The following is a 21,880-nucleotide window of genomic DNA, read 5'->3' as shown; positions in this document are numbered from 1 at the left end:
AGTCAGGCTGGTCTCGAACTCCTGACCTCAGGTGATCCACTCCCCTGCCCCCGGCCTCCCAAAGTGCTGGGATTACAGGTGTGAGCCACCGCGCCTGGCCTCAGGACTTTAATATTAAGGGATAAGTGGAGAATGGGTACTGGGGGACAACTAGCTGTCTTTGTCATAATTAGAACCCAGATCAGGTTCCAAAACTTGTATGGTACTTGCCTTATGTATACATATATATTACAATTAGTCATTTTGTTTAAAAAAATCACATTCTGGAAATACAGCCTCAGTAGTGAGGCCATATATACATATATTTGTATATATGTGTATATATATGTGTGTGCCTGTGTGGGGGGGTGTGTGTGTGTGTATATATACATGTTCAACCTAAAGGAAAAAACCTGAGGCGAAATTAATATAGGTAGAGAGTTTGGGCCAAGTTTGAGGACTGCGACAACCCAGGAGCATAGATTCTAGTCCCCTGAGTAGATCCTCCAATTAGTAACAGTTACAAGCAGGTTTTTAAAGGAAAAAAGAAGAGGTAGTTCCTAAATTGTTTACCAAGAATTCACATTAAAATAACCTAAGCTACTGATTGGCTGTACATTGTTCTTCGTATCACAAATTCCAGAAACAGGAAGACAATGGGTGAGGCAGGGAAGAAAAGAGAGAACAAAATGTCTTTAAACAATTGCTCCCCAGGCATAGGGGGGCCCAATGTAACTGAAATCCCATACTCTCATCTCTCTGAGCCTGGTAAATTTCGCATACCTTACATAATGCAGCCTACCCTGAGCTCTTTTTCTTTTCTTAATATTAGCTCGTTTTTAGTGGAGGTATTTCACATTTATTAGTACCTTATTATGACTATCTTGACAAGCGATATATTGTACCCATTTTATATGTACAGAAGCACAGGCACATGAGCCAACTACTTTTATTTGATTCTTAGGAAGCCACAAAGTAAGCAAGTCATTGGGCTCAAATGTAAGGGAAAAAAATGTTATTTGGCTTAATAAATACTTGGTGTCTGAATAAGTGATAAGCTCACTTGTCCTCAGAAATATGTAATTAGCAAAATGCAACATCAGCAGAGAATGAATCTTACTAGGGCGATAGTTACAAGGCAAGCTGAGTCACCTAGAAACTAAAAAAGAAATCTGCGCTAAATTAATTTCATTCACATTCAGTCACACACAAACTACTGAATAATTCATTTTGTTTGAATAGACAGCAGAACTAAAAGAATGTGGATCCTGGAAGCAGCAACAACCAAAGAAAATTATTATTCCTTTATTTTCCTTTGTACAAAGCCGATGATTGTTAACAGCCTTTGGAAAATGGAATTTGTTGAGAAATGCTTTTGGTTTTCATTTTCTATACTTTATAGACAAAATATATGGATTTTTACCACAAATATGTTTTCTTTTATTACTTAAAAAAGAGATCTCTTGGAAGTTAGAGATTGTTAAAACATTGTTAATCTTTAAAAAAGTTGCTATTTAGACAGGTACCCTGGATTAGGGTCATTTTTCATCAGTCCATTCCTCATAAGGCAAAAAGTTGAAGGGAGGCCCAGCTCAGGGTCTGTGAAAGGTCTGCCAAACTCTGCTTTTGCAGTGCCAAGGGACAAGGTGAGCCCCCTTCCTCTCTATGCTCTGTTACGTGTAAATAAAAATAATTAGCATTTATTGAATTTTTTGTCAGAAACCCTTCTAAATCTCTTTCAAGTAGTACCTCATTGAATCCCTTCAGCAAGGCTGTGAGGTAGCTGTTACTGTAATCTCTATTTCATAGATGACAACACTGTGGAACAGAGAGGTTATGTGACTTGCTGAGGCTTGCACAATTAGCAAGTGGCAGAGGTAGGAATTCGACCCTAGATAATAGGCTCCAGAGTCTATAGTGTTACCCACTAAAGCGAAACATACCAGAGTGCAGGTGACTCAAGGCTTAATCGGTTGAAGGGCTGGCCAGGAGACCCTGGGCCCACTGAGTACAGATTTATACTCCCAGTTCTGGAACCAGAGCAAGCTCAGTAAAGGCCTAGCTGGCTAGCCTAATCGGGTGCCGGGCAGTAGGGGATGCGGGCGTCAGGAGGTGGGCAGCAGATGCCAAAGGCAAAGAAATGTTCCCTAGAAGTGGAGAGAGAAAGCCTTTGCCTCCATTAGGTTTCAGTCTTTGTCATTCAAACTTATCTGTTTCCTCCCCTACATTCAGAATTCCTTCTGCTTTACAGAAGAAAAAGTGTGCAGGGTATGCAAGAATTAATGCTGACTGTTTTCATTTTAGTATCCACTATGGCTCTATGGGGAAGGGAACCTGGGAAAATATTTGTTTGGGTTGATAAGTGCTTTCCACTTACCCACGAGGCAACTCTAGGCTCACAGGACATAGAAAGCCATTGAAAGCCTTATCCAAAGATAAAATTCTTTATAACCCTGTTGGTTTTAATCCAAACTCTACACCCTTTTGTTCAAATGAAGGAGAGCAAAGGCAGTGGCAACATAGAAAAGAATTTCAACTATTTGAGACCCACCCTTGTTTTTGTATCTCCTACAGAGGTGGAGAAAGTTATCCCACAGAGAAGTAAAGCAGAGGAATTTGAGATAGAAGACTGGGACAATGAATGAATGTGTTCATTCAGAGAACCAGAGAAAGCATGTGTACCCCAATCGCCATTCCCCTGTTTCTGTCCAGCTTCACTCACCTTCTCTGCTCCCATCCTGGATAAGCTCACTCACCTTCCCAGAGCCCAGCTGCATCAGGCCGGAGGAAGCCTCTGATGATTTGGCGGCAGGGAGATGGGAGCAAAGCGCCAGTGCCCAAAAGCCCCCTGTGACTCCACAACACACTTGCCTTTATACTCACTTGCACCTGGGGATGTGGCAGGTGCTTCTGTGCACCTGGAGAGTTAGAGCCGTGTGTACACTCGACTCCTCATTCACACTTTACCATATAGGTGTGAGGGGCCAACTGCCTTCCTAATTCACAAACCATGGTTGCACCTATGGCTCTGACAAGAGCACGGAGAGAGAGGGAAACCACGGGCTTACTTATGAACTTATCTTCACATCAGGGAGTACACAGTATTATTTTAAAAATCCATTTATATAAAAATGCATGTATTTGTAAAAGAGTATGTTGGGTCACATTTTAGATGACCAGGTGGCCTGATTTCACTCCCTGTTGGTGATATGGGAAAACATAGATGTCCAAGGAAGCTTTCCCACTATAACAGGCACAACTCATATCACTTCAGTAGATAAATCGGGAAGCACATTATTGCTTTGTAAATTTCTGAATCTGGACAAAGCTGAAAGGAAAGTAATTTAAAGTCATTCATGGTGTTTACTGAGATTCTTAGCAGCTTCTCAAGGGCTCTAGAAGCAACAGTGCTGAGTTTATGGAATGGCAGAGAAAACTTGGATTGCATTAAATATTCAAGGCTGAGGAGCCTAAGATGAGATTCTCTAATGCTCTAATGCAGCCTAGCAGAGGGCTTTAAACTGGGCTTCTGTAAGTATGGGCTGTCCCTCTTCCACTTGCTCCCTGTCCTACAGTGGTATATTTCATGGTCAAAAACATGGTCACTAGCCAGCCTACAGCAGTATAATTTATTAAGTTCCAACTATATGCTTGATGCTTTCCTTACATAACTTCATTTAATTTATATGAAGGATGTATCTCTGTGTCATGCAGAGCTAAGAAACTGATTACTTACAAAGCCAGTAAGTAGTTAAATGGAGATTTGAACCCAGATTTGTCAGTTTTAAAACCTGTGCTTTTAATTATCATGCTATACCACCAACTTGCTTCCAATAACTCAAACTAGCCTTGAATTTTCCAAATTAAAACTCATATGGATGACAGATGGATCATTTGTTTGGCTCTGGGTCCCAGCATGGTGTGGAGGAAGTTATGAGAGCTGGCCTTTCCTTCCCCAGCAAAGCAGAACTGGAGGCTTCCCATTAACATGCATTAATAATTCTTGCCCAGAATTCTGCGTATTTTTTAACACTAGATAGTTGGTTACAGTGAAAATAATGAGATCCAATTCATATTAATTCTATCAGGACCTTTTTGAAATGGGAAGCTCTTTGTGTCAGGTTTGCAGAAGACACGTTTTTGCCTGGTAGTGTGGGCTCATTAATGTGGACTGGGATGACTTGGAAGAGGGTGTGGTCTCTCCCATAGGACAGTTAATGTGCAGTGTGTCTTTTAAAATCAGAAAAGGAATGTCATGTCAGGGCTAAGAAATCAGCAAAAAAAAAAAAAAAAAAAAAAAAAAATTCCGTATCATTTCAAGCAACTATTGCACGTTCCTTCTGTGGTTTTTGGTTTTCCCAGGAATAGACCAGTGGGAGTGGAGCAGAGAGGGGATCTTTGCAACCTATAGATAGATGCACGACAGCTGAGAGAGGAAAATTAAGCCCATTGTTTCTCGTTATCTCAAAGGGAGTGATAGGAAATGTTGAGAGGCCAATTATAAAAGGAAGTTGGGGATAGGAAGGAACTAGTTCATGAAATAGAGAAAATAATGTTAAACCTTTCTCCAAAGATATATAAGTCTCAGTAGCATGCACCTCAGGCCTAAGCTAATATATGCAGTAGGTGAGGTATGTATCAGTTGCATTCTGTCACGATTTCCATTCTGGGAACTTTTCACATCTTGGCCTGAGGTGCTCACATGGCTCTGAAATTCTCCCACCAGAAGAAATGGGAATGAACGTTTACTGAGAATTTACATGTTTCATCTATTTAATTCTTGTAACAACCCTATGAGAGCGGAACTAAAATTACTCCCATTTTATGAATGAGGACACTAAAGGATAGATTGATTAAATTTCCTGCCGAAGGCCTCACAACTAAGTAGAATTTAGGATTCAAACCTAGGCAGTCTTATCCCAGAACAATATTCCCAACCTCCATTCACCATGAAGCATTAGTGACAAAAAAAGATCAAACTTAACCCTAAGTAATAGCCCTCTGAAGATAGAATTTCAGAGACTGTACCATCTGATATGAGAAGATACATGGAGGTTGGGGAGAGAAGGGGACACTTTTTCTTGGCCATTTGGTTGAGCCAGTTGGCTTTTACATGCAAAGACCTTTGGTATAAATAAGACCCTGATTCTAAAGTAGTTACTTAAAGTGATATATATTTATATACTCATGCGAGGGGTGTGGCGGCACAGAGAAGAGTGAATAAACATGCTTGTTTCAGTGAATTCTATCATTTTAAAACTTGAAAGCACTCTTACATTGGAAATGAGGACATTCAGGCTCAGTGAAGTGAAGGGTTATGCCTAAAACCATACCGCTGGCGACCTTCAACTTAACAAAAATATTTCTGCAACTCCAATAAGCTGGCCTGAAAAACAGAGCCCGTAGAATGAAAAGGACTCAGTCACACTAGATTCATATTTGAGCAATACAGTAGTTTTTAAAGCAGTTCTCACTTTAAAAGATTTTCTTACTTACTCTTACTTATTCTAATGAGAGATCAAAATCCTACTCCGGCAGTAGCAGGAAAGCTCCAATTCACACAACTTAACAGACTGAATGCTGCTTTTCCTTCCTGGGCTCACTTCAAAATAAACACCTGGCCCTGACTGTTCTTGTGTTATCCCTATGTCCATGGAGTTTTGATTGCCATTCAGACTGGCCACCCAAAATCCTCTGCTGATATCACAGCTTTAGATGAATACACGGAGGTAGGGAGGGAAGCGTCCTCTGCCCTTCAATAAGCACAACTGTTTTGGAAATTCTGATGACTATAATTCTCAAAACTTTTACATCCCGAATAATTAGGATTTCAAGAACAAGATGTTTACAGAAACAACAAAACATCAGGGCAGCTTTTCTACAGGACCATAGCTACCCTCCCAATCACTGATGTGCCAGCGACGGGACCTGGCTCTTTTCCTTCCATCGAGATTATTAGCAAAACTAGAAAACGTTTATTACATGATTCTCCTGAGTTTTCTTATATTTGAACAATAAAATATGGAACACTATGCTTTATTTCAATATTGGAGATAAATATTTGGTCTCCATTTCCTGTTATGTATCTGATAGAATAGGCTCTTAGATGAAGTTGAAAGTAGCTTGTGTTCTGAATTTCTGTTTTAAATTAAACATGTACCTTTATTATGATTTAAAAGGCATACCAAAAAAAAAAAAAAAGGTAAGGGGGGGACACATAGTCACTGTAGGCCTTTTAGAATAGTCAGAGAAGTTTTGGCTGGGTGCGGTGGCTCACGCCTGCAATCCCAGCACTTTGGGAGGCCGAGGCAGGCGGATCACAAGGTGAGAAGATAAAGACCATCCTGGCTAACATGGTGAAACCCCGTCTCTACTAAAAATACAAAAAATTAGCCGGGTGTGGTGGTGGGCGTCTGTAGTCCTAGCTACTCGGGAGGCTGAGGCAGGAGAATGGCGTGAACTCAGGAGGCGGAGCTTGCAGTGAGTGGAGATCGTGCTACTGCACTCCAGTCCTGGGCGAAGAGCGAGACTCCATCTCAAAAAAAAGAAGTTATAAAAAAAAAAAAAGTTCAGAGATGTTTCAAGCAAAAAAATTGAAAACATTGGTAATCCTACCACGATTTTTTTTTTTATATATATATGGCTTATTTGCCACAAAATTGGTGTCATTGTATATATATGCAGTGAGTTTTTTCTTGTTTCTTAACATCATATTTTCTAGAATAATTTAGTCATTTTTAAAAACATAATTTAAGTGGTTGCACAGTATTTTAAGGCATATATATGTTCTAATACATGTAACTATTATTATCATACATTTGACTGTCGGCAATTTTTTGTCATTATAAATAATGCCATAGTAGTATGTTTGCACATATTCTCTTTCCTTATTTTCTAGATATAAAATTATTCCACCAAAAAGATGACTTTTTAAAATTATTTTAAAATATTACTATTATGACATCCAAAAAGGCTGAACCAGTCAACCTTTGCACTAGCACTTCTTTAGCTGTTAATAAATTTGACACTTTTCTCTTTTCAAAAATTTTTAACTGTTTCAAAATACACGTAAAACTTAGCATGTTGATCATCGTTAAGTGTATATAGTTCAGTAGTGCTAAAATATATTCACGTTGTTGTACAACCAATCTCTAGAAGTTTGTTTTTTCCCAGCTTTACTGAGGTATGATTGACAAAAATTATATGTACTTATATATTTAGGGTGTACAACGTGATGTTTCAATATACGTACACATTGTGAAACGATTCCTATAATCAAGTTAATTTACATATCTATTACCTCACATAGTTACTTTTTTTTTTGTATGCTGAGAACAATTGAGATTTACTCTCTTAATCAAATTTCAAGTATACTATGCATTGTTATTATCATTATTTTACAGATGGAGTCTCACTATGTTGCCCAGGCTGGACTTGAACTCCTGGGCTGAAGTGATCCTCCTGCCTCAGACTCCCGAGTAGCTGGGACTACAGGTGTGCACCACTGGGCCTGGCTAACAATACGTTATTATTAACTGTATTCACAATGCTGAACATCAGGTCTGATAACTGAATATTTACCCTTTAGTCAATGTCTCCCCTTTCCACCATCCCATGCTTTTCTGAATTTTCTGTTCATCTGTACTTCTCTTGTATATTGTGTCCTTTGCCTAGTTTTTTACTGTGCTGTTCATCTTTTTCTTATTTATTTATATTTGTTTATTTGGAAGAGTTCTTTATTAAAGTATATTTCCCATTCTCTGTTACACATGCTGTAAATATCTGTAAATTCTCTGTTTTTTTAACTTCTACAATTAAAAGTTAGTAGTTTGGTGAAATTTACAAATGAAGATAACTAGAGATTCATTATTTATTTTAGCTGTATTGAGGTTTAATTCACATACCATACAAATTCACCAATTTAAAGTGTATAACTCAATGGTTTTTAGTATATTCATCGAGTTATACTACTGTCACCATGATCAATTTTAGAGTATTTTTATTACCCGGAAAAGAAACCCCATACCTCTTAGCAGTCACTTCCCATTTCTTTCACCCCAGCTCCTGGCAGCCACCAATCTACTTTCTGTCTCTGTAGATTTGCTTATTCTTTACATTTTATTTCAGTAAACTCACACAATATGTATTTTTTTGTGACTGGCTTCTTTCACTTAGCATAATGTTTTAATGGCTCATCTATGCTGTAGCGTGTATCAATACCTCCTACTTCTTGTGGCCAAATAATCTTGCACTGTATGACTATACCACACTGTATTCATCAGTTGATGGACATTTGAGTTGTTTGCATTTTTGGCTATGATGAATAATGCTGCCACGAACATTTGCACGCATGTTTTTGTGTGGTTAGATATCGTCATTTCTCTTGGGTATACAATTGAGAATGGAATTGCGGAGTGCTGTGGTACCTTTTGAGGAACTGAAAAGCTGCTTTCCAAAGCTACTGCACCATTTTACATTCCCACCAGCAATGTATAGGGGCTCCAGTTTCTCCACATCTTCCTCAATGCTTGTGATTATCCGTGTGTTGTAGCCATCCTGCTGGGTGTGAAATACTCTCTTGTGGTTTTGATTTCCATTTTCCCTGATAACTAATGATGTTGAACATATTTTCATGTGCTAATTGGCTATTTATTTATCATAATTTCAACTGGGATTTTTTTTTTTTTTTTTTTTTTTTTTTTTTTTTTTTTTGAGACAGGATGTTGCTCTGTCACCCAGGGCTGGAGTGTAGCAGAAGCACAATCACGACTCACTGCAACCTTGGAACTCCTGGGCTCAAGTGATCCTCAATAACTAGGACCACAGGTGCTCACCACCGCATCCAGCTGATTTTCTTTTTTTTTTCCTTGCAGAGAGGAGGTCTCACTATGTCACCCAGGCTGGTCTCTAACTCCTGGGCTCCAACAATCCTCCCACCTCTGCCTCCCAAAGTGCTGGGATTACAGGCATGAGCCACCACCCGGCACAACTTCTATTTTAGACTCAATGAGCACATGTGCAGGATTGTTACATGAGTATATTGTGTAATGCTGAGTTTTGGGGTACAATTGACCCAGGTCACCCAGGTAGTGAACATAGTACCCAGCAGTTAATTTTTCAACCCTTATCCCTCTCCTTCTCTCCCTCCTCTAGTCATCCCAAGTGTCTGTTGTTCCCATCTTTATGTCCATGTGTACCCAAGGGTTTAGCTCCCACTTATAAGTAAGAATATGTGGTGTTTGGTTTTCTGTTCCTACATTAATTCACTAAATAATGAATTATCCTAAATAATTATATTATTATTATATTATCCTAAATAATGATCTCCGGCTGCATCCATGTTGCTGCGAAGGACATAATTTAATTCTTTTTTTGTGGCTGCATTGTATTCCATGGTATATACATACCATATTTTCTTTATTCAATCCACCATTGATGGGCACCTAGATTGATTCCATGTCTTTGCTATTGTGAATGGTGCTGTGATGAACATGCGAGTGCCTATGTCTTTTTGGTAGAAGGATGATTTTTTTTTGTTTCTATTTTTGTTTGTTTTTTGAAATGGAGTCTTGCGCTGTCACTAGGCTGGAGTGCAGTGGTGCGACCTCAGTTCACTTCAGTCTCTACCTCCCAGGTTCAAGCCATTCTCCTGCCTCAGCCTCCTGAGGAGCTGGGATTACAGATGCACACCACCACACCCAGCTAATTTTTTTGTATTTTTAGAAGAAACGGGGGTTTCACCATGTTGGCCGGGCTAGTCTCGATCTCCTGACCTCGTGATCTGCCTGCCTCGGCCTCCGAAAGTGCTGGGATTACCGACATGAGCCACCATGCCTGGTCTAGAAGGATGATATTCTTTTGGATATATACCCAAGTAATGAGATTTCTGGGTTGAATGGTAGTTCTGTGTTCTTTGAGAATCTTCAGACTGCTTTCTATAGTGGCAAAACTAATTTATATTCCCACCAACAGTGTATAAGCGTTCCCTATTCTCTGCAGCTAATTGGCTATTTAAATATCTTCTTTGGAGAAATGTTTATTCAGATCAAATGAATATATGTTAATAGATGCCTTTATTTTCCCTCCCTCCTTCCCTCCCTTCTTTCCTTCCTTCCTCTCCTTTCATTACTTTATTCTCAAATTTGTGCCATAGATAATTAAAAGAACTGGGATGTGTGTATGTCCCTCATCAGTAGAGCAAGCCCATCTCCAGCATGGCTACAGATCCAGGATTCACATTAACAGATGTTTTCGATAAAGAAATGCTATCCCTGTCTCCACCCATAAAATAAAGTCATTACTCAGCATTTCATAATTTATTAGTAAAACAGATTTTTCAAGGGTGAAAGAGCTTTTAAAATTTGTCCAGACTTAACCACCCATGAGTTCCTTCCGTAACATACGCTGCCAAATTATACACACATCCAGTGACAGGGAATGTATTACCTCCCAAGGCAGTCATTGTAAGGCTGAACAAAGAAGTTTATTCCTGGAGAGTTCTTTGTTATATAGAGCTTAAATCTCTCTCTCTGAAGCTTCCTCCTCCTAGCTTCACTCCATGAGGCATTATAATATCCCTCTGAAACATTATAAAACCCCTGAAGCCTACCCACATATTTGAAAACCTCTGTTGTATTACCCTCCTCTGAGACCTCTCTTTTTCAGGGTAAATGTCGTAATGCCTCCAACTGTTCTTCTAACATGATGGTTTGTGTCTGGGCCTTCACCAACCTCCTCTGAATGGTCCAGTCTCTTGAGTTCTCTGTGAGTGTGACTCCTGAGATGAGGGGTGTGAACCGACCAGGAGCAGGAAAACTAGAAATGTTCTAAGTTATGCAGGTTAAGATTGCATTTAGCCCTGTTTTGTTGTTGCTGACTACATATGGTTGATTTTTACATTGAGTTTCACTGTTACCTAAAATGCCTACTTTTTTTTCTACATAGACTGCTAACAAATTCCACATCTAATTGCATATCTTTGTAAGATTCAAATATAAATTTTTTTGTTTACCCTGTTACATGCCATCTTGCTGAATTTGGTTCGATCAAGTAAAGACAATTAAAGGATAGAACGTTTTTGGTTCTATCAAGTAAAGATCATTGTGTAGTTGTCCTACCGCTGCACAGTGGCAACATAAACTCTATGGAAATGTCACTTTTTTTTGCCCCTTATTGATGATGATAATATGTTCATTATTCCATTTTGATTTGCACAAATGCTCTATGAAGTAGGTACAGTTAATCTCCTCATTTTATAGTTGAAGAACTTGAGACTTGGCAAGACTCATTAACTTGCTCGAAGTCATAACTATATTTGCTGATTTTCAAAGCCAAGTTCTCAAGTGATCGATCTCATTTCCTCCTGGGCTTTGGAGTTCAGTGCTCAAGGCTCAACAAGTCCCTGCCTACTGGCATTGGGATCTGCCTTCATGGTTCCATCTAGCTCCCAAGTTTTCAAGCCACAGAGCCCTAAATGTTCATACCTGCTTCAGGAAATGAGGGGAACCCTCCTCAATGCCATCAAATCCTTTAGTCAAAACAGATCTGCTTTCATCTGTTTTGTATCCTGGGCTTTCTATTAACCACGCATAGGAAGAAAGAAAAATGTTGGTGCCAAAAATAAATTTGCAAAGCACCCATCCTGAACTATCATCAACATTTTGAAAGGAGCAGTGATAGAAAAGAGCCATAACAGGCTGCCAGAGGGCTCCTGCCAGGTCGGCATTCATCTAGTTAGTCATAACCTGCTCAAGTCATTCCTGTATCCCTATATCCAGCACGTGTGTCTCCATGTCTATGGGATATCCTAAAAGTGTTTGTCAATGACTTGCTAAATCCAGAGACAACATGTCACCCTGATCTCCCTGATCAAAGGCTTCTTGGCAGTAAGGAAGTGATGGCAGGCTGGCTTGTTGCCCATAAACCCATGCTGTGCTATGGCCAGTGTCCATTCTAAATGGAAGGAGTCAGCTGCAGTGGCTATTAATTATGGTGACTGCCTTCACTCTTGCTGGTAGTTTTTTGCTTCCTCTTCTAAGTCCCTATGAAGCATCCCTTTTGTAGTCCACTTTTAATATCTTGTTCAACCACCACAATAAGAAAAATACTCTCATAACTAGGCTTGACCATGTTCCAGGCACGATTCGGGTGCTTTACATGACGATTATCTCATTTATTTCTGGCACTAGCACAAAGAGGTGAGTACTGTTGTCATTCCCACTTTCAGATGGGGAAACTGGAGCTTAGAGATGTTATAAAATTTGCACAGTATCTCATAGCCACTTGCTAGTGACTCCAGAATTCAAAGCCAGGCCATCTGACTACAGAGTGCAGACTCCTACCACTACACAATGGCAACATAAACTCCATGGAAATCTCATTTTTTTGTTTTGCCATTTATTGAAAATCAGCATGATATTTCCCTGGTTTCAGAATCTCTGTCCCTTTCCCCACCTCACAGTTCTTTAAACACACTCACGAGGGCTCAACAGTCTCTCTTCTCCCTACTCTTAATACATTAGGATGTCATTCATGTGAACCCAGAGGCTATAAACTGATTGACCCAGGGTTCCACACAGATTACCAAGACAGCTTTTAGTTCACCGTATTCTTGGGTTCCTCCCAAGGAGGGTCCAGCTCAGTAGGCCTGCAGTGGGAGAAGGTGCAGGAATTTGAATTTGAAAAGTCCCCTAGCTATCCACCCTCCCCTGTTGCTCTTGCTTCGTAAAGCCTGTCTCTTCTCTTTTCAGCCCTGTGCCAACCTGTATGCAGAATTCAAGACCTCTTTGAGTTTCCCTAAATAATCCTCTACTGCCTCCGCTCATCTCGCAAAAATTATCATTGGGTGGTATAGAGGCTTTCTGAAGACTTCGTAGGGGAGAAGGAGTAAGGGATTCATAACACCACATGCCATACATGGTGAACATCTGAACCAGATGTTTGTGTTTGTCAGGGTCCTACATGCTCTGACAACATGATTTTTTGTTGTTGTTGTTGTTTTTCCCTCTCCCCTCCAACTTCGATGAGGCACTCAGCCCTGAAGGTCTCTTTCCTTCCCTTTCCCAGGCTTCCCATCCAGGAACTTCAGAGTCCTCTTGCCTCTTCTATAAAGAACATTTGAACCCCACTCCCTCTTAGCTATCCCCAGACTCATTTATTTTGTTTATTCAACAAATATTTATTGAACAGCTACCATGTGCAGCACAGCTCTAGGCACTGGGGAGAGAGCAGTGAACAGACAAGGTCTCTGTTGGCTCTGGGAAGTTCTTCAGGAGGTGGCATCTGGTAGAGAGTGAAATGTCAACAAGGCGCCAGCCAGGTGTGGTTCAGGAAAGGTGAGCATGAAGCGTAAAGGACCTGAGGCTTATGAGCTCAGCAGGTGGGGGCACAGTAAGGGGCAGGGCAGTGGCTATATGGCTGGCCCCACAAGTGAAGGGGAGAGTGGAGGGAAGTGAAGTTGGAGAGGGAGCAGGGCCAAAGAGCCTTATCAGCAAAACCCATCCTGCTACTGGTTACTAGGGCTCATCGACGTTAAATGGCAGCCCTAGTGGCTTAGAGGGCCCCTCAGCAATTCAAGTTTGCACATTGGGGTCTCACACCCCACTCCAACAAGTGACCCATACTGTGAAAATAAGTGAGTAAAAAGTTCTTCAACTCAGTATGTCAAAGAGCTTCCTCGGGTTATTCATTAAAATATGCAACCAGAATGGAAAACTACTGTTTTAGATCCCAGCTCCCTAAAATTTAACCTGCACATGATTCACCCCCGGATCTTGTTAAATGGCAAATTCTCATTCACACCCACAGTGGCTCGACAGGAGTGGGCCTGAGAGTCTGCATTTCTAAGTTTCCTGGGTGATCAGATATTGCTGGTCCTTGGACTACTCTGAATAGCGAGGCCCAAATCGTGGTTCTCACCTGGAATAACAGTAACAGCATCACCCTGGAGCACATGCAAATTCCCTCGCCTCCTGCCAGGGCTACTGGGTGGGGTGCAAAGATCTGTGGTTTAACAAGCCCTGGAGGTGATTCTGATGCAAGCTAAACCACTGCCCTAGATTACCTAAGGGCTTTCTCACAAGCACTTTATATTACTTGTCTAATGATGGGAAGGTGGTTGAAAGTCATGAAAAAAGAGAAAAGCAAATGAGATGATTAAACGGGCCACCTACAGAGGCAGCCAGGAGTCAAAGGCACTTCCTCTGAAAGGTGTAGCTAGTTCAGTATAGGTAGGCAACCAGCAACATAATGTCCTGCAGGGTTTCTATTGACAGTTTGGGCTGCATAATTCTTTGGTGGTGAAGACTGTACTGTGCATTGTAGTGAGAGGTGACAACATGCTAGCAGCCCTTGCTCTGGACACCTCCTCGGCCTCCGCGTCCACTCTGGTGGCGCTTGAGGAGCCCTTCAGCCCGCCACGGCATTGTGGGAGCTCTTCTCTGGGCTGGCCCAGGCTGGAGCCGGCTCTCTCTGCTTGCCGGGAGGTGTAGAGGGATAGACGCGAGCGGGAACCGGGGCTGTGCGCGGCGCTCGCGGGCCAGTGCGAGTTCCAGGTGGGCGTGGGCTCTGCGGGCTCCTCACTCGGAGCGGCCGGCCGGCCGGTGCCGCGACCCTGGGCAGTGAGGAGTTTAGCACCCTGACCACTCCCGAGGGTGCGCCGGGCTGCGCTCGAATTCTCGCCAGGCCTCACCTGCTTCGCCGCGGGGCAGGGCTTGGGACCCACAGCCAGCCATGCCAGAGCCCTCCCCACCACGCCCGCCGTGGGCTCCTGCCCGGCCCCAGCCTCCCAGACGAGCGCCACCCCCTGCACCGCAGCGCCAGGTCTCATCCACCACCCAAGGGCTGGGGAGTGCCAGCCAGAGGAGCGGGACTGGCGGGCAGTTCCACCAGCAGGCAGTTTGATCTGTGGCCCTAGTGCAGAATCCACTAGGTGAAGCCAGTTGGGTTCCCGCCTCTAGTGGGGACTTGGAGAACCTTTGTGTCTGGGTAAGGGATTGTGAATGCACCAATCGGTACTCTGTGTCTAGCTCAAGGTTTGTAAATACACCAATCAGTACTCTGTATCTAGCTAACGTAGTGGACTTGGAGAACTTCTCTGTCCAGCACTCTGTGTCTAGCTAATGGATTGTAAATGCACCAATCGGTACTCTGTGTCTAGCTCAAGGTTTGTAAATACACCAATCGGTACTCTGTGTCTAGCTCAAGGTTTGTAAATACACCAATCAGTACTCTGTATCTTGCTAACCTAGTGGGGACTTGGAGAACTTTTCTCTCTAGCACTGTGTGTAGCTAAAGGATTGTAAACGTATCAATCAGCACCCTGTCAAAATGGACCAATCAGCTCTCTGTAAAACGGACCAATCAGTAGATGTGGGTGGGATCAGATGAGGGAATAAAAGCAGCCCTCCCAACCAGCAGTGGCAATCCGCTCTGGTCTATTTTCCTAGTGTGTAAGTTTTGTTCTTTGGCTCTTTGCAATAAATTTTACTGTTGCTTTGTTTTTGGGTCCGTGATGTGTTTATGGGCTGTAACATTCATTGCAAAGGTCTGCGGCTTCCCTCGTGTAAACCAATGAGGTCATGAACCTATTGGGAGAATTGAAAAACTCTAGACATGCTATGTTAAGAGTTGTAACACTCTCCGTGAAGGTCTGTAGCTTCACTCTTTGAAGTCAGTGGGACCATGAATCCACCAGAAGGAAAAAACTCTGAACATCTGAAGGAACAGACTCGGGACACGCCATCCTTAACTAACACCACAAGGGTCTGTGGCTTCATTCTTGAAGTCAGTGAGACCATAGAACACGGCAATTCCAGACATGGTAGGACATTTAGCAGCACCAGCCAGGGACTGAAGTGAGGCCAGGAAGATACTAGGGCACATGATTTAAGGAACGACTCATTCTCAGGGTTCTGAAAGTGTAGGCTTAGCTTTTGTGTGATTCTGAACGTGCCCTCCTAAAATTTCTCACCCTAGTCTAGACACTGTTTAGCAGCATCCTTGGCCTCTACCTACTAGATGCCAGTGGCAACCTCTCATTCCCTCTCCACAATTTTTGACAGTTTCCTCCAGACGTTGCCAAATGTTCCCTGGGGAGCAAAGTTGTCCCAGCTCAGAACCACTGGCTAGTGGAAAGCACAGTATTAGGTGCAGACTCAAGTTCTCATCCACAGGTCCTCCAATTGGAGACTGGGTATATGTGGTGCATCCACTCAGCAGGGAGTGACACCTGCAGAAGTGGAGGTACAAAAGACCCCATAGGTGCTTCCTGAAGTGGAGGGGTCGTCTCTGCCCTCCTAGTGGCAGCAGTATCTCAAATCATTGTCAGATAGAGGAAAGGCAGTCAAGGCTCTCATTTGAAAGGTATCGAGAGGTTGAAGTGCAACATACAGAAGTTAACTGCATATAGGATTGGTGTCTTGGCCAGGGGCAGTGGCTCATTCCTGAAATCTCAGCACTTTCGGAGGCTGAGGTGGGCGGATCACCTGAGATCAGGAGTTCGAGACCAGACTGGCCAACGTGGGGAAACACCATTTCTATTAAAAATACAAAACTAAGCCGGGTGTGGTGACATGTGCCTGTAATCCCAGCTACTCAGGAGGCTGAGGCAGGAGAATCGCTCCAACCTGGGAGGCGGAAGTTGCAGTGAGCCGAGATCGTGCTACTGCACTCCAGCCCGGGCGACAGAGCGAGACTCCGTCTAAAAAAAAAAAAAAAAGATTGAGATCTTGCAACCAAGACATGTGGTCCGTGGTCTCAGGTTTGAACACCTGGGCTCTTGATCACAACTCAAGTCCCAGGTACTTAGTCTGTAAGTCACATAACTTCTTACACCTCAGTTTCCTCATCCACAAAGGAAAATAATGAGAATGCCTACCTTTCAAGGCTATTTTGAGGATTAAATTAGATCATGTATTATTACACAGGAAAACAACTAATAAATTCTTTAATTCATTCTGTAACTTCGGCCCTAATGGAAGCTTTATGCTGGTTAGGAGAGGGACCAATTATATGTTATAAACAGATCCTTGGATTTCTCAGGTACAATCATATGGAAAATGCATCCAGGGCATGTCAGAATGCCTGAGTTGCAGGGACCACTTGGCTGCTTACCAGCTGTGTGATCTTGATCACTCTTGCCAGCTCTCAATTTCCTCATCAGTGAAATGAAGAGGTTGGAACAGATGGTACCAAGGCCCTGCTTCCTTCTACCATACTGTGATTCGGTGCATATTGGCAGTAGATAACACATGTTTATCCATTATACTGTACTTGGACAATATCTTGGACCAAACTTCCCCAACATGCTGCTTCTTACTCCTCACTTCCACACATCCACACACTGTCTCCTTCAAATTCACATGCCCAGAGCCCTGTGAAAATGGCCTCACATGATTTCTCAAGCTGTCACATGCTCCTTCCCTAGACAGAGTTCTGAGGTTCCATAATGATAAGAATGGTTTAGGCTCTGTTAGCTTTCTTCAAAGCCTTCTTCAAAGATTGACTCACTAGCCCTTCTAATTATGTACCAGTTCCCAGTGGGGAGACACTCCTTTGGTCAGCAACTCAAATCTGTAGAACCAAGTAGGGGGAAGACATTCTGTTCCTGTCCGCATTGCCTCCAGGATATTGAAGGAAAGTGGTGGATTTGAAGTAGCTTCACCTCTGTACAGCTCCTGAGACCACCTTGAAGGACTTGTCATAAAGAAAGAAACTAATATCTATGGCGTTCTTATCATGTAGCAGATACTCTGCCTTTTAATCCTCTTCGAAGGATAATGGCATAAGTATATATTTAATTAGATACAAATTCTTTGAGTGGTCAAGTACAGCAGAGAGACTTCATTAAGCTCATCACCTGTCCTTATTCTCCCCCTGGCTGCTAATGTGGGTTCACATGGCAGTGCTGTGCTTTGGATCATGCCTCACTCTCCATTGTCCTTCCCATTTAGACAGAAATAAACACAGGGATGAGCCTCCCACATAACATGACTTCATCATGCATAATTGTTGGAATGAAAACCTCCTGGTTGCATATCTGCACAATGCCAATGATTACAGTGATTAAATCAATCAAGCCCAATTTCATAATCCTCAAATGTATAATTTCCCGACTCGGCAGGGACCCAACACGTGGCATCCCAGCTGTCTGATACAGGAATCAAAAATGCAGTATTAAAGAAAACATTTTGGAGAGGGAGGCTAGGTAATTTTGTAAACTTAATATATTAATAAGGATGATGAAACACAGTACTATTCCATGAAAATTTTGTATTATGATAGTGAAATATCTAGTGATAGCTATAGTTATCTAATGAGCATTGTGAGATGCATTCTCTGGTCCTGCAGAGAGCTTGATGGTAATCTGTCCATCTGATGTATGTGCTGCTTGATCCTTCTGGGGTTACAGGTTGAGATCTTTAAGCATCATAAAGTGAGGACAGGCTCAGATGGGAAGCATGGTCCACAGCTTCTGTTCCTTCTCTATAAAGAGAAGAAATTGCACCAGAGCCAAAGGAGGAAAAACAGAGATTGTATATCCTCTTTCATGCTTTTCACCCAATCTCATTCTGTTTTTCTAATAAAGCAATCATTTAATTCCCTGCTGCAGCTGGTTTTGTACATGTTTCAGAGTCCTCAGTTCATTGTGTTGTGATCATCTGAGATCCTCCAAATTTAGAGAGTTTGAAACCCTTGCGATATAGAGGAAACGAATTTGTCTATAGTTGTATGTACCATGTGATGAGTACATTTGAAAGTTACTGATTGGGATTGAGACAGAGCACATGGAAGGGCCTATACAATGGCGCTTGAAATTCAATTTCTAGACTTAGGTGTGAATAACAATAGTGTTTTCTTTATAATTATTCATTAGCTATACATTTGTTTTGTGTATAGCTTTTCTTTATCTAGGTTTTATTTCCAATAAAATGTATTTTTTAAAAAAATCATTGATCTGCAAACAATTGTAAAAGAAACTATGTGTAGTAGGTAAAGACCCACAAAGACTTCAGACGTCATGTAATTAAGTTATCAGACACAGACTATAAGATGGTCATATTTAATATGTTTAAAGAAATACACAAGTTTGAACAAGTTTGAAAATATATGCAGGAAACCAAGAACTATATAAAACACACACGCAAACTTCAAAAAGAATGAAGTAGTACTTCTGAAAATGAAAAACAAGGTAGCAGAATTAAAACTTTGCCAGGTGTGGTGGCTCATGCCTGTAATCCCAGCACTTTGGGAGGCAGAGGTGAGAGGATTGCTTGAGGCCAGGAGTTCAAGACCAGCCTGGGCAACACGGTGAAGCCCTGTTCCTATAAAAAGTACAAAAGTTAGTTGAGTGTAGTGGTGTGCACCTGTAGTCCTAGCTACTCACGAAGCTGGGGTGGGAGGATCTCTTGAGCTTGGGAGGTGGAGGCTACAGTAATTGTACCACTGTGCTCCAGCCTGGGCAACAGAGCAAGACCCTGTCTCCAAAAATTAAATAAATAAATAAGTGTAGCTCAGAGAGACAAAGAAATGGAAAATTGAAAGAAAGGTTAAAAGATGTGGAAGATAGAGTAAAAAATAAAAGATGACAGAGCAAAGACAGTATCCAAAATATATAAAGAACTCTCAAATCTTAGAAATAAGAAAATAAAAACCCAATTCAAAAATGAGCAAAAATTTAAACAGATACTTCACCAAAAAGGGATGCAGATGGCAAATAAGTACATAAAAAGATGTTCAACATCACTAGTTATTAGGAAAATGCAAATTAAGACCAAGATGAAATATCAATACACATCTACTGGAATAAGTAAAATATACTGGCAATACCAAATACAGGTGAGTATGTGAAGAAACTGGATATTTCATACATTGCTGGTGGGGGTATAAAATAGTATAGTCTCTCAGGAAGTTAGCTTTGCATTTCCTCAAAAAACTAAGCATTCACACATCAGCAGTCCTCTGCCTTATGATACAGAAATTAACATTTACATCCACACAAAAACCTATACAGAAATGTCCATGTAGTATTATTTCCAATAGTCAAAAAATGGAAACAACCAAAATGTCTCCCAGTAGGTGAATTGCTAAACAAACTATGGTGTATATCTAGCCATACAATATACTCAGCAATAAAAAGGAGGCAACTATTAATAAACGCGGCAACTTTAATGGACCTCGAGGTCAACATGCTGAGGGAAAAAAGCCAATCTCAAAAGGACACAGGCTGTATGGGTTCAATTATACATTTGCAAACATTGTAAAACATCTTATAGCAGGTTAGGAGTTGCCAGGGATTAAGGACAGAGATGGGAGGGTAGCACGTGTGGCTGTGTGGCTATACAGGGGTAGCGTGAGGGAGAGGTCTATGGTGATGGAACAATTCTGCCTTTTGATTGTGATGGTAGCTACAGGGACCTACATATCTGGTGAAATGGCAAAGAAACACACACACACACACACACACACACACACACACACACACACACAGCCAATGTCAATTTCCGGGTTTTGATACTGCACTAAAGTTATGTAAAAAGTAACCATTATAGCCAGGTGGTGGTGAGCACGCATACCTAGCTACATGAAAGGCTGAGGTGGGAGGAGGGAAGGATAGCTTTAGCCCAGGAATTCGAGACCAGCCTGGAAGACCCTGTCTCAAAAAATAGAGTGAAGGGTACATGGGACCTCTTTGTACTATCTTTGCAATGTCCTGTGAATCTATAATTATTTCAAAAGAAAAATTAGAAAAAGAAAACACAAGGTATGAGAATTTTCCAGAAGATCAAAGACACGTATTTTTACCCAAAGGCTAAATGAATGCCAAGGAGGATAAATACACACACATTCACATGCATGCACAAACATACGTACAACTTTTTTAAAAACTGAAGTAGAATTGTGCTATACATAACTTTTCTGCAGCTTGCTTTTTGTCTTAACAATGCAAATTCCGTGAAAGATCTTTTTTTAATCCTTGTCTTCCCAGAAAAATGCCTTAAATATTAATATGTACATATTGGTCTATATGTGTACTTATGTACGTATGTGTCCATTTCATGACAGCTACATATATTCTATTTGTTGTATTCCATTATTTTACACTTGTTCTTAGGTATCATCTAGAGATTTAAGACTCTACCAACATTTTTATAAAAAGAATGAGCACTAACTTTTCCTCTAAGTGCTAGGTGTGGATTATTTGCCCAGTGCAAACCTCTTTGTAGGGGTTCAAAAAGTGGGATAAACACATGCGGCCGGGTGGGATGGCTCACGCCTGTAATCCCAGCATTTTGGGAGGCCGAGGGGGGTGGATCGCTGAAGGACAGGAGTTTGAGACCAGCCTGGCCAACATGGTGAAACCCCATCTCTACTAAAATTACAAAAAATCAGCTGCACGTGGTGGTGGGAGCCTGTAATCCCAGCTACTCCAGAGGCTGAGGCTAGAGAATTGCTTGAACCCAGGAGACGGAGGTTGCAGTGAGCCAAGATCGTGCCATTGTATTCCAGCCTGGGAGACAGTAGTGAAACTCTGTCTCAAAAAACAAACAAACAAACAAACAAACAAACAAAAAAAAACACACATGCATTCTCTGCTGTGGTTTGCATAACCAGTCAAAGAAAGGGATAGACACAGGAGAACTAGAGAACCCTGCTCCAGTGGGATTTGCAGTTTCGATTCTCCCCGGCCTGTCCTCCATCAACAAAGCTATCTTGAGTCATTCATTTTTCCACTTCCAATCAATGAATCCCAAGTGGAGACCTCATGCAAATTCGCTCTCCAATAATACTTCTAGAGAATTTGTACAGATGTATGCTATTCTTCAAAGAGATTTTCACAAGACTAAGGAAGCCAGGATGAATTATATCACCTTTTTATGCATATCAATGTACAATCACCTTT

General features: G+C 41.6%; 1 protein-coding gene across 2 annotated transcripts in view; it reads left to right on the top strand.

Moving 5' to 3' along the window:
* RIPOR2 (RHO family interacting cell polarization regulator 2) overlaps nucleotides 1-21,880 on the top strand; it is a 239,407-nt gene that overhangs the window by 60,700 nt on the left and 156,827 nt on the right. The window lies entirely within an intron of this gene.

This window comes from Macaca thibetana, chromosome 4, assembly GCF_024542745.1.
Source record: "Macaca thibetana thibetana isolate TM-01 chromosome 4, ASM2454274v1, whole genome shotgun sequence".
In the NCBI taxonomy this organism is placed as follows: domain Eukaryota; kingdom Metazoa; phylum Chordata; class Mammalia; order Primates; family Cercopithecidae; genus Macaca; species Macaca thibetana.
Note: the sequence above shows the minus strand (reverse complement) of the source record. Positions and strands in the feature narration are given on the sequence as shown.